This window comes from Poecilia reticulata, linkage group LG3, assembly GCF_000633615.1.
Source record: "Poecilia reticulata strain Guanapo linkage group LG3, Guppy_female_1.0+MT, whole genome shotgun sequence".
Classification (NCBI taxonomy): Eukaryota; Metazoa; Chordata; class Actinopteri; order Cyprinodontiformes; family Poeciliidae; genus Poecilia; species Poecilia reticulata.
The window spans coordinates 4,849,106-4,860,405 of record NC_024333.1 but is presented as its reverse complement, the minus strand read 5'-3'; positions in this window follow the sequence as shown (position 1 = coordinate 4,860,405).

Genomic DNA, 11,300 nt, shown 5'->3' with positions numbered 1-11,300 from the left:
TAACACATATTATAAAACTTATATTATGTGTTATAACATTCACCAGCAAAGTTTACACAGGTGGTAAAGACTATTATTTATATGTAATTCTTTCACTAGTAAGAAGGAATTACATCCTAAATCTTCCGTTTTTGTTTTGAAAGTTTCATAAAGACACGATGTGAGGAAGAAGAGGGAGATATCTATAAAAAGAGACGGATTCACTGCAACACGGATGAATCTCACATCGGATTTTGGACTCGATCTCAGCTGCTGAATCTCTCTGAAGCTAGAACTCGTCGGCTGAAAAACATATATAATCTATATATATATATCAATATATGTATGTATATACATACATACATATAAACATGTATCCAATATATATTATTCAGTATTAATCATTATTTATTTGTGCCATTATTAATCATTATTTAATTGTGTTTGTATAGTTATATAAATATGTATTGATATTACTAAATAATTTATTAAATAAATTATGAACGGCTGTGTGCTTTGTAATATGCTCATCATACATCAATATCAGAATATTGCATTCCTATTCTATTGTTATAGCCACTAAGCATATTTAAATATGCTGAACTATGTATTAAAAACATACTTAAATAATACAATTGTTTATAAATGTAGCTTTGATAGATGTTTGAATATGGTTTCCAGTAACAAAAAAGCGTGTTATGATCGATTAAATGCGCTGATACGTCATTGTGCCTGCTAAACACATAACGCTGAGTGGAGTGGTGGACTGCTCCAAGATGGCCGCCCTAAATCTCGTCAGCGACAATAGGCGAGAGCGGTCCATGAGTCGTCTATCCTTATATTATGTCTATGCTTACCGTAGTTGCTAGACCTGTTGTGGCTCAATATTGGTCCATATATAAGGCGCACCGGATTTTAAGGCGCACTGTCAGCTTTTGAGGAAATTGAAGGTTTTTAGGTGCGCATTACAGTGCGGAAAATACGGTATGTGGGGGTGACAAACATGATTGGTCATCAGAACTAGTAACAGACACTTGGCCTTCACTTCTTGCTACCGCTCTTGTCCCTCACCATAGAAGTATTTATTGAAGAACATTATAGCTCTGTTTGTGTCTGTCCCTAGTAGCACAGCAAATGGTAAATGGCATGTACTTGTATAGCACTCTATCAAGTTCAGTGGACCCCATGCGCTTCACTCTACATTCAGTTATTCACCCATTCACACACACACTCACTACTGGAGAGTAGCCACAGCTGCTCTGGGGTGGTCCGACAGAGGTGAGGCTGCAGGGCTCCGGTGCCACAAGGCCCTCTGACCCCCACCAGCAGGCAAGGCGGATGAAGTGAACTTGCCCAAGGACACTTGGTCTGCAGTCCTTGTGACCATTCTTTTCCCTGGCCATAGAAGTCTTTATTAAAGGGCTTTATAGCTCGGTGTGTGTTTAGGGTGTCTGTTCCCAGCAGGACATGTCAAGTGGAGGTCATACCTGGATCAATCAGAGTGAAAAGATGAGTGTCTTTGAAAGTCATGGTGGTATTGACCCTTGGCACAGTAAAAGTCTATCATGGCTGCAGTGCTTGATACAATACTGAGTGCAGGCGGACTAGGAATCACGTCGGTACGCTGATGGAAAAGATGGAGGAGAAGGTCCAACAATGACCAGAGTAATCTGGCTGTTAATCACCGAGTATTCTGCTGAAAGGCCATTACCTTCCCATGCTTTTCCACTTGATTAAAATTTCATTTCACAGCTCAGTCTGGGCTTTCTACATTTCACTTGGATTCCTCCAATAGAGTCAGAGGAATTTCATCTTTAATATAGAGCTCACACAAGCTGACTCACTCTCTGACTAACCCTCCCTCAAACAGCTTCCTTAGAAACAAGGAGGTAGTAACCAGAACTCCTCATGTGCTACTCTAATAATCGACCCTTTGCATAAAGACAAAATGGTGTTCCATCCATCCATTTTCTTACACCCTTGTCCCTTAGTGAGGTCAGGAGGGTTGCTGGTGCCTATCTCCAGCTAACATTCCGGGCGAGAGGCGGGGTTCATCCTGGACGGGTCGCCAGTCTGTCGCAGGGCAACACAGAGACACACAGGACAAACAACCATGCACCCACACACTCACACCTAGGGACAATTTGGAGAGGCCAATTAACCTGACAGTCATGTTTTTGGACCGTGGGAGGAAATCTGACCTGAAGAGAGCCCACGCATGCACAGGGAGAACATGCAAACTCCATGCAGAAAGACCGGGGCTGGGAATCGAACCCAGAACCTTCTTGCTGCAAGGCAAAAGCTCTACCAACTGCGCCACTGTGCAGCCCTCAAAATGGTGTTGTTCAGCAAAACACTTGACAAAAATTTTTTAAATAAAGCAAAATGTCAATGCCACAAACTTTACATTTAGCTATAAAGAGCAAGAGTATCTTAAAGAGACAGAGGCCCAATATCAAGGCGTTAAATTATCAAATAAAAGTTCTTCTAAGTCATATTTGATATATACAAAAATTTTTTATAACAACTGAAGATAATATAGTTACTTGATTGTGCTATGAAATGACACTATTTGCCTGGAAAATACACAATACTGCCCCTTTTTTAAAAAAAATCTATGTACTTTATAAAAAGGAATGGTTTGTAATCATTTTTGTTAACATTCAGTGACAACTGCGGGTGGAAAGGTCGCTGAAAGTATACTTCATGTACAGAAACATATTTAATATTGGACTGTCACATTATTATATACCGACCACATACAGGTCAAATGACGAATTCAAGACTGATAGTTATTACTAGTTCCTAGTTTCCAGGTGTTTCCCTGACAAATACATGTGTGTGTCCAGATTTATTAATAATTGTTGATAATTAGTCTTGTTCCAATAGTACACAGCTCTAGAGATGCTCTGTAAGAGGCAAATTTCCAACAACAGTGTATGAAAATATCTGGTTTCAACTGTACATGAAGTTGTATTCTTGTCACAAAAAGCTTTTTATTTGGTGAGGTCATGGGTTAGACAGAAGAAAATGCAGCATTTTTTCCCCCACACTGATGGACGATGACAACTCCTGACATCAGCCCAATCGAAATGTGCCTGCACTTTGCCATGATCTAATTTCCTCCCATCCAAGCCCTCTGGTTATCTGCGGCCTCCCCACTGTGCCACACCAACCAGTGGAGATAATAGCTAAGGTTATGGATTGACCGATGAGTCATCATGTGAGGGTGGAGAGGGGTGGAGGGTGGGCGATGGCTACGTGTTCGAGGCCAAGTCGAGGCATCGCTTTTATGCGAGCGCCTGGCATGAGAGCTCTCCTGTTTCTCAAGTGCAGACGGGGTCTCGCCGGGGCCACAGTGCAGTGAAATGGAAAGCATGCCATTCCCTGTTCCACTTGATGCCGAGTGACTGTTAGAGGTTGTGTCATGTTCCTTGGCTATTGACTCAATGACTTGGGACTTCATGACAAAAGCCTTAACCCGTGCGGGCTTTCTGCGCGCTGACAGAGAAATGTGTCTTCCACTTGTCTTCACATTGACCCAACGACTCTGCTGGACGGATGTGTTCACATCCCCAAAAGTCTCACCTTCTGAACCCAGAAGAAACCTTTGGACAACCTTGCCTGTCTTTCATGCTCCGTCAAACTTCAGTCTGGCTTCTATCAGAGCCACTTTCTCTACATCTATGTATGTGTGTGTAATTTAAATATCACTAAAGGTTGCCTGTCAAACTCTCCAGAAATTGTAATCCGGTTGACACAGATCAGACTACCTCCATACATACATGCAGCATCTTGACTCAATGTCAAGGCAAAGGAATAACTCCAGAATTGGAGGACCTGCCTCTGCCTTCAACTCATTCCAGGATCAAACCATCGTACAACGCATTGCAAAAGTATTCACACCCCTTGAGGTTTTCCACATTTCACCACATTACAACCACAAGCTTAAGAAAATGATAGATGGTTTTTATATTCCTTACCAAATAAAAATCTGAAAAATGATGCATGAAAAATGACAGCTGCTGGTCTTTGGGGGTATGTCTCTTTCTGGTTTTGTTCCTAAACTCTTCCCCATTCCGCTTTTCAAAATATCTCATTCTCAAAAAAACTGGACGAAAGGTAGGGTTGGGCGATATGAACCTAAAGTTTTATCACAATATTTTGCGGTACTATTGTGAAAACGATAAAAGTGACAATAAAACCTATGTATTACCTTATTCTGAGGTAATACAGACTGTATTAGTGACGTCAACCGTCGCTATTCTGCATCCTGATACGCGGAAGTGGAAAGAAAAACTACAACCACTGCGGATCCACATCAACGTGGATAAAGTTGTTTATGTGCTGGCTCCAGTTGGACAATGACTATACAATGGTGGATACACTCGACCATTAGCGTCTATGTTTACTTCAGCAAGCACTGAGCATGCTTGGTACATGTGATGTTACTGTGTCCTCTACTGCGCATGAAGGACACTTTTAGGCTGCTTGCCATTCACACAGGAGATCCCACAAGTCAGAAATATTTGGAAATGTGAACAACCACATTCACATTTGTGAATGTGAATGTTCACATGAAAAAAGAAAAAAAAAAAAACAGATTTGACAATTACATCAGAGTTGAGCATTAACGCCTGCAGTGTGAACACAGCATTCGTTTTCCTCCTTAAGGAACATTACTTTGAATCATATTGGACCAGAGCACCAACATGTTGATGTGCCCCCCTACATGAGCCGTGCTAAATGTTAAACGACTTTTCATTAAATGTTAAAAGGTTCGATTTGTAGAGTGCGCCACAAACTGTTGGGCAGCATCGCTTGGAAAAGCCCTGAATACCTCCATGTCACAATTATTAAATCTATTCATAGAGCACATTTAGAACAACCTAAACCTCGGCTGACCAACGTGCTTCACAATAATTACAACGTCATTGATATTAAATGATAAAATAAGAAATAAAATTAAGTTTGATTAAAAACAAGTACTATAACAAAATTTAAAAAGCACAAATAAAAACCAAAGCATACTTCATGTCAGTTGCCGCAATTTCCCAAAAACTACTTATTTTATTTTTTTTTACCTAACTGAGAGTTTAAGTCAGTAAAGTCAGCTACACATAGAAATCTACTGAAGCTCCAAAACAGTTTGGTGGGTATGAATACTTTGCATCTTGTTTCTTGGTTTCAGATCTATACCAAGAGGCGTGTGCTTTCCATCCCTGCGTATCCAAGTATGATTTTTCTCCTGTGATGTTTTTCAGACAGCTGACCTGATTTACTGCGAGGTTCCACACTTAGTTAAAAACAAAGAAAAAAAGAACCCTACTAAGTGACACGAGGCCCAATTATGCTGTTTCTTTTCATGCAGAATAGGTCCGTATTCAAAAGAGGACGTGAATTGCAAATCCAGCTGCTAGTGTTCCCCTGCTCTTCTTTAATCTAATAATGTGATCCATCATTTCTGCAAGGACAGCCCAGCAGCTCAGGCATGGAAACGAATCCCACAGGGGATTACCATCAGGATTTTTGCATAACCATATATGCAGACCTAAAAGACTCCAAAGGATGGGGGGGGGGAGTTATTAAAAGAAAGAAAAGAAAAAAGAACACCTGCAGAATAATGTTGAACTTCTTTAACGCATAGCAACAATAGCTATGAGTAACCTCCAAACATACACTTGACATCCATAACCTCATAGATTCCGTCAAGACAGCTGGATTCTCTCTTTCTCAAGAGAGAAAAAAAAATTTAAAATCACCTACAGGAATGTTTTCTGCTCAGTAGTAGTGCTGTTGGTTAAGGAATGGTCCTGCCTCACAATCATCTATTACCCTGATGAGCTTGCAGCCCCAGAGCTTTGACAGCACAGCCACGCGATGAGCGAGACAGCCGACTGCCACTATTTGTTCTGCTGAGGCATTCATCACGCTAATTACCCATGGTGCCAAGCAGCTCCTCCCGCAGCCCGGCGAAGCTTCGGCTGCTCGTTTTCAAACTAGGAAGAGGTAGGGAAAAAAAGAAAAAAAACTCACATGAGCCTAAAGAGAGGGTTGTCCCTTTTTTTTTTTTTGGCTTCCCTGCACATAATTAACTCGGCACTCTGGAAACTTGACAAATTGGAATGATGAATCTGGCCTCTATGAATAGACACAAATACATAATCAATCACCAGACAGGAGCGGTTTTTGGGAATGAGAGACTGTGCCGCGCTGTGAGGGACAGAAGCGCCGTCGCGCTGAAGGAGAGGATTTTGAATCTTTGTTGTGCTCGTCTTGTGAAAATGTCGAAGCAAGGACGTGTTAAGTGGGTGGTGCGGAGCGAGACGCTTCCAAAACCTCCACATTTCATCGCTGAAATGTTTCCCAGACACACAGTGCCATTTTATAGCACAGTCAACTAACTATGCTACCTTCAGTTTCTATAAAACTGCTATATAAACCAAATATGGCTTAAAAGAAATTTGACTATGTAATTTAGCAGCTTGAAATTGGGCCTCTGTGTCTTTAAAAACTCCTGCTCTTTCTGAAGCTCTGCCTTCAGGAAGTCATCACAACATGGCTCCTCTGTTAACCTTTAAACAACGTTTTTAAGTTGTTTGCTAATTGCTGCTGGCTAGTCTGAAGTTGCTGGGTGTGGGAGGGGTTTTCTGTGAGGCAGTTACTTGGAAATTGCAGCTCCGAGGAGGATTTGCGTCTTAAAGGTGGAGCTAGGTCCACCCATGCGTTTTGCACAGCTAAATGGTTGCCATGGGAGATTAAAGGATTTCTCAAACATGCATGAAAGAATCAAAGCAACACTCCAGGCGTGTTTTTGATGAGGTGATAACAATATAACATGATGTAGAGTTTAAAAAAAATCTACTTTACATTATACTTCCACTTTAAAAGGGCTAAATAAAAACAGTGGAGTGAGTTTCGAATTCATAATGCCTCTTCAGAGAGCGCTGCACAGACAACCTGCTTCACATTACTTTTCCTTCAGTGCAGACAGATGCACAAGGGCAGTCTCTCTGCGTTAAAGTCATGTTTGCCACCTGACCCTGAGAAGCACCATGTCAGATTCACGTTTTCGTTAAGTTTCCGTGTCATTCACAACAATTTGAACAAGCCTCAGACTGTCCCTCCCGGCCCCAACACAACCGTCTGAACTAATGTAACACCCGGTACGTCACTGCGTGCCTGCATCACCCTCCGGCAGCGGCCAGAGATCAACAGATCAGTTACAAAGAAACCTCCTGGAGACACCAAATCCTCCAAACCGGCCCGCTGGTCATAGCCTCGCTGCTCACCAACAAGGGCAAAGAAATATGCAAGGACGCAAAACAAAACTGTAAATGCAAACTCAACCGGCATACAAACGGAAAATATTGATGTATATATTTTATTACAATGGACTGACTACATTAAAAACACTTTGTGTTGGGAGGTTGCTGAGCCAGTGCTAAATCACAAAATCTAACGCAGTATTTTTGGTTTAGTTTCTTGTGCAAATATCTTAGTACATATGAAATAAGACAAAAATAATTCGCAAGTATCTTAGCAAGATATGGGAGGTTGTTTTGAGCCAATAATTCCTAAATTTTTGTTCAAAATTACTGGTACATCTGGCAGATTATTTCACTTATAACATTGGAAAAATGTCATTGCCATAAGTAAATAATTTGCAAGTTGAACTAGCACTTTTACTTTCAATATTATTAAGGAATTATTGACTTAAAACAAGCTCCTATATCTCATTCTAAGAGTACTAAGACATTTGTACTAGAAATTAGACCAAAAATACATTAAGATTTTGTATTTTTGCAGCGCACTGATACACTTTGTGCAAAAACACGTTTTTCTTTTTTCTTAGTTTTTTGTATGAAACTGAGCTGATGTCATGCAACATCACTGCAGATGTAGATGCGAGAGAAGAAAGCTAAAGACAGTGAAATACAATATGTAGAATTAGTATTTGACAGCATCTCAGAAACATACATCTTAATTACTTTTACATTCTGGTAATTTCATTCGCAAGGTTGTGTCTCCGCGTAATGCTTAGTTTGTATTTAGATTATTTACTAAGCTATGTGGGTTAATCCTGTGCCAGATAATGAGTTCTACCCTGAATGAGGTCAAAGGTTAAGTAGGACTTTGTACAAGTCCTAGAGAGGATCCTAACATTTCACCAGGATGAATGAGCTCATAACGGGGATTACCATTGGTCTTCCTGTTGCGTTATTATTGCACACTGACCTGTAGCACGATGTGTCTCCCAAGCATGAAATTTGCCCCGCGAAGCCTCTGACAGAGTCACAGGCCGGCTGTCCAGGGTTAATTACGGCTGAGAGACGCTCCAGCGGGCACAGGTGAAGAAGCAGTGGATGGGGATGAGCTAATCTAACTGACAAACTATTGTTGCTCCCTGACCAGGATCTGACCCTGCTTAACAGCCTAAAACGTTCCTGTTTGTTTATCTGGCAGCGTTAGCAGCAGGAAGCCGATCTGTGGGCTCTGAGCACGGCACGTTAACGAATGAAACCAGCCCTCGAATAGCTGCGTTTGTTTCCATCACAAATGTACGCAAAACCGTGTCGAAATAAGAGACGTTCGTTCAGGTGAAAAGCCCTTAAAAAACATGCTGGGCCGTCATCCTCTAACTACTTCCTGTTGCCTTCTTCTTCGTGGTTTGCGCTAGTGTCAACATCCGGTTGTTGATCATGTGACTCGTGTGGTTCGAAAAAACTGTTTCCTTTGCAGTTTTGCGGAATAAACCAGTTTTAATTTGAAAGGCCAAAGGAAAACAAACAAACACAACATATCATCCTAGTGCCAAAAAGCGTTTGACCAAAAGTAGGTTTTTTCCAAACTGGCATGTTTCCATTAAGCAAATTTATTTTCGAAATGTTAAATTGGACAATTATAGAGTCAATGGAAAACTTTTCAGATGACGGTCTAATCCAGGGGTGGCATCCTGCATGTTTTAGTTCTCTCCCTGGTTCTGCACACCTGCATCAAATGATGGCTCGTTAGAGGGCCTAAGGAGAACATTGACTTGCTGAGGAGGTTGTTACTACCACTAGGGAGAGTTCATAGTGACAGCAGAGAGGAAAAGCTTCCCTTTAACAAGAAGAAACCTCCAACAGAAGCAGAACCTGGCTCAGTACAATCGGCCATGTCCCACGGCCAACTGGGGGTTTGAGAAGAAAGAGCAAAACGCACAAAAAGAAACGGGTACCATATTTTCCGGACTATCAGGTGCGCTGTATTATAAGGCGCACTCTCAATTATGGCGTCCCTTTCTGTATTTAACCCATACATAAGGCGCACCGGATTATAAGACGCATGCTAAAACATACGGTCAACAAATAAAAAAGGTAACAGAAACAAAACAGTTTAGTTGAACTTTATTCGACTACGTAACAATACATTCACGTTATTTTTTTATTCTTCTACCACAAATCCATCAAAGTGCACCTCTTCAGTGTCTGAATTGAACAGCTGGGCAATTTCGCCATCAAACATGCCAGGTTCCCTCTCATCATTGTCGGAGTCAGTCTCGTTGCCAGGTGGCTGTTCAGCAATGATGCCGGCTTTTGCGAAAGCTCGGACAACAGTTAAGATACATTAGCCCAGGCATCCACAATCCATTCACACATGGTGGCGTAACTCGCCCGTCGCTGCCTCCCCGTCTTAGTAAATGTGTGTTCGCAGTCTGTCATCCATCCACGCCGCTTGCAACTTCTTTTTGAACGGCCTGTTTACACCAATGTCCAGCGGTTGGAGTTCTTCTGTTAATCCTCCCGGAATGACGGCAAACTCTGAATTAGTTTGCTTCACTTCCTTTTCACAGTAGCAGTGAGATAGGCGCGCATGGAGTCGCAGATGAACAGGGACGGCGATGGGTGGAAAAACCTATCTGGTTTTTACCGAGGTGTATGCTGCAGAACTTGGACAACAATTCTCTGATTGGTTTATTGCTGCTGGCATACGTACTGTACACTTTATATGTCTCTGTGCCAGGGACAGATTTTGGAATTCAGTGCACACATAAGGTGCACCGAATTATAAGGCGCACTGCTGATTTTTGAGAAAATTTAAGGGTTTTAGGTGCGCCTTATAGTCCGGAAAATACGGTAAATTGGTGTGAAATAAGTGGTATAAAGTGTGAAATACATTATGTTTCAGGCCTCTTTACTCTGACACACCTAAGTAAAATCCTGCACGCAATTGTTACCTAATTATTAACCTTTTATGAAACAGAGGCAAAAAGAACATTGCAATATATATATAATATAATCCATTTACAATATAATTGCACAATTTGACATTTAGAAAATAACGCCAATTTTAAAAAAATCTGATGTTTTTCAATAAAGTAGTAGGAGGATGGTGCAGCATGTTCTTTATCACTTGAACAAACATATTCACGTGTGACTTTAATTGTGTTTCTTTTTTAATGGAAATGTTGCAAATGTGATATTAGCGGAATATCGACAAAGTTTTGCTCACGTTTGTAATTGGAAAGTAGCCACAGAAGTCTGAATAAATTTGAAACATGTTTACCTTTATTTTCTGTCATAAATTATAATATGTGTTGTCAGATTAAAACACATATGCTGGAAAAGAAAAACTAACAACCTTTAAGCAGGAATTAAAGCCCACATTTGTGTATTAAAAATGTCTGTTATTCTCTGATATAATATTCTAACCTTAAATACCATGCTTTCATGACCCGTCTTCGGGTCAGCAATGCAGTACATATCATCACATAATGTGATTTTGTGGATATTTTCTTCTTCTGTCTCTTACAGTTGAGATACCTGTGATGAAAATTATCGACATGTCGATTCTTTGTAGGTGAGGAATCTTGAAACACCGTTTGTATCAAATACTTGTTTCCTCCACAGAATTTGTTGTTTGCATCAAAAGCCTCCATCGTGGATCATCGTGAAACTGCTGATTCTCTGGATTCTCCAGCCAGAAGACTCTGGGTTCTCTCAGAATCTTCTGGCTGGAGTGTACTTTTAGATCCCGCTCCTAACTTCATGACCATAATGAGCTTACATCACATCACTGTTTACTCCAAATCCCGAGAATACTCCTGGATTCCTGCGTATTTCTTGAAGCTGGTGAGAAAATACACAGGCCTAAATACTTTGATTATGGGATGCAGTTGCTGCGGTATTGTCATAAAGAGTTGATTGATTTTTTTCTCTCTTTTTTCCATTGAGGTCTTATGACGAAGCGTTTGGCCCTGGGTGAAGTCTTCTACTGCACATCCCAACAACCCTCTACATGGACTAGACTTTGTAGTGGTCAATCCATCTGTAAAAATT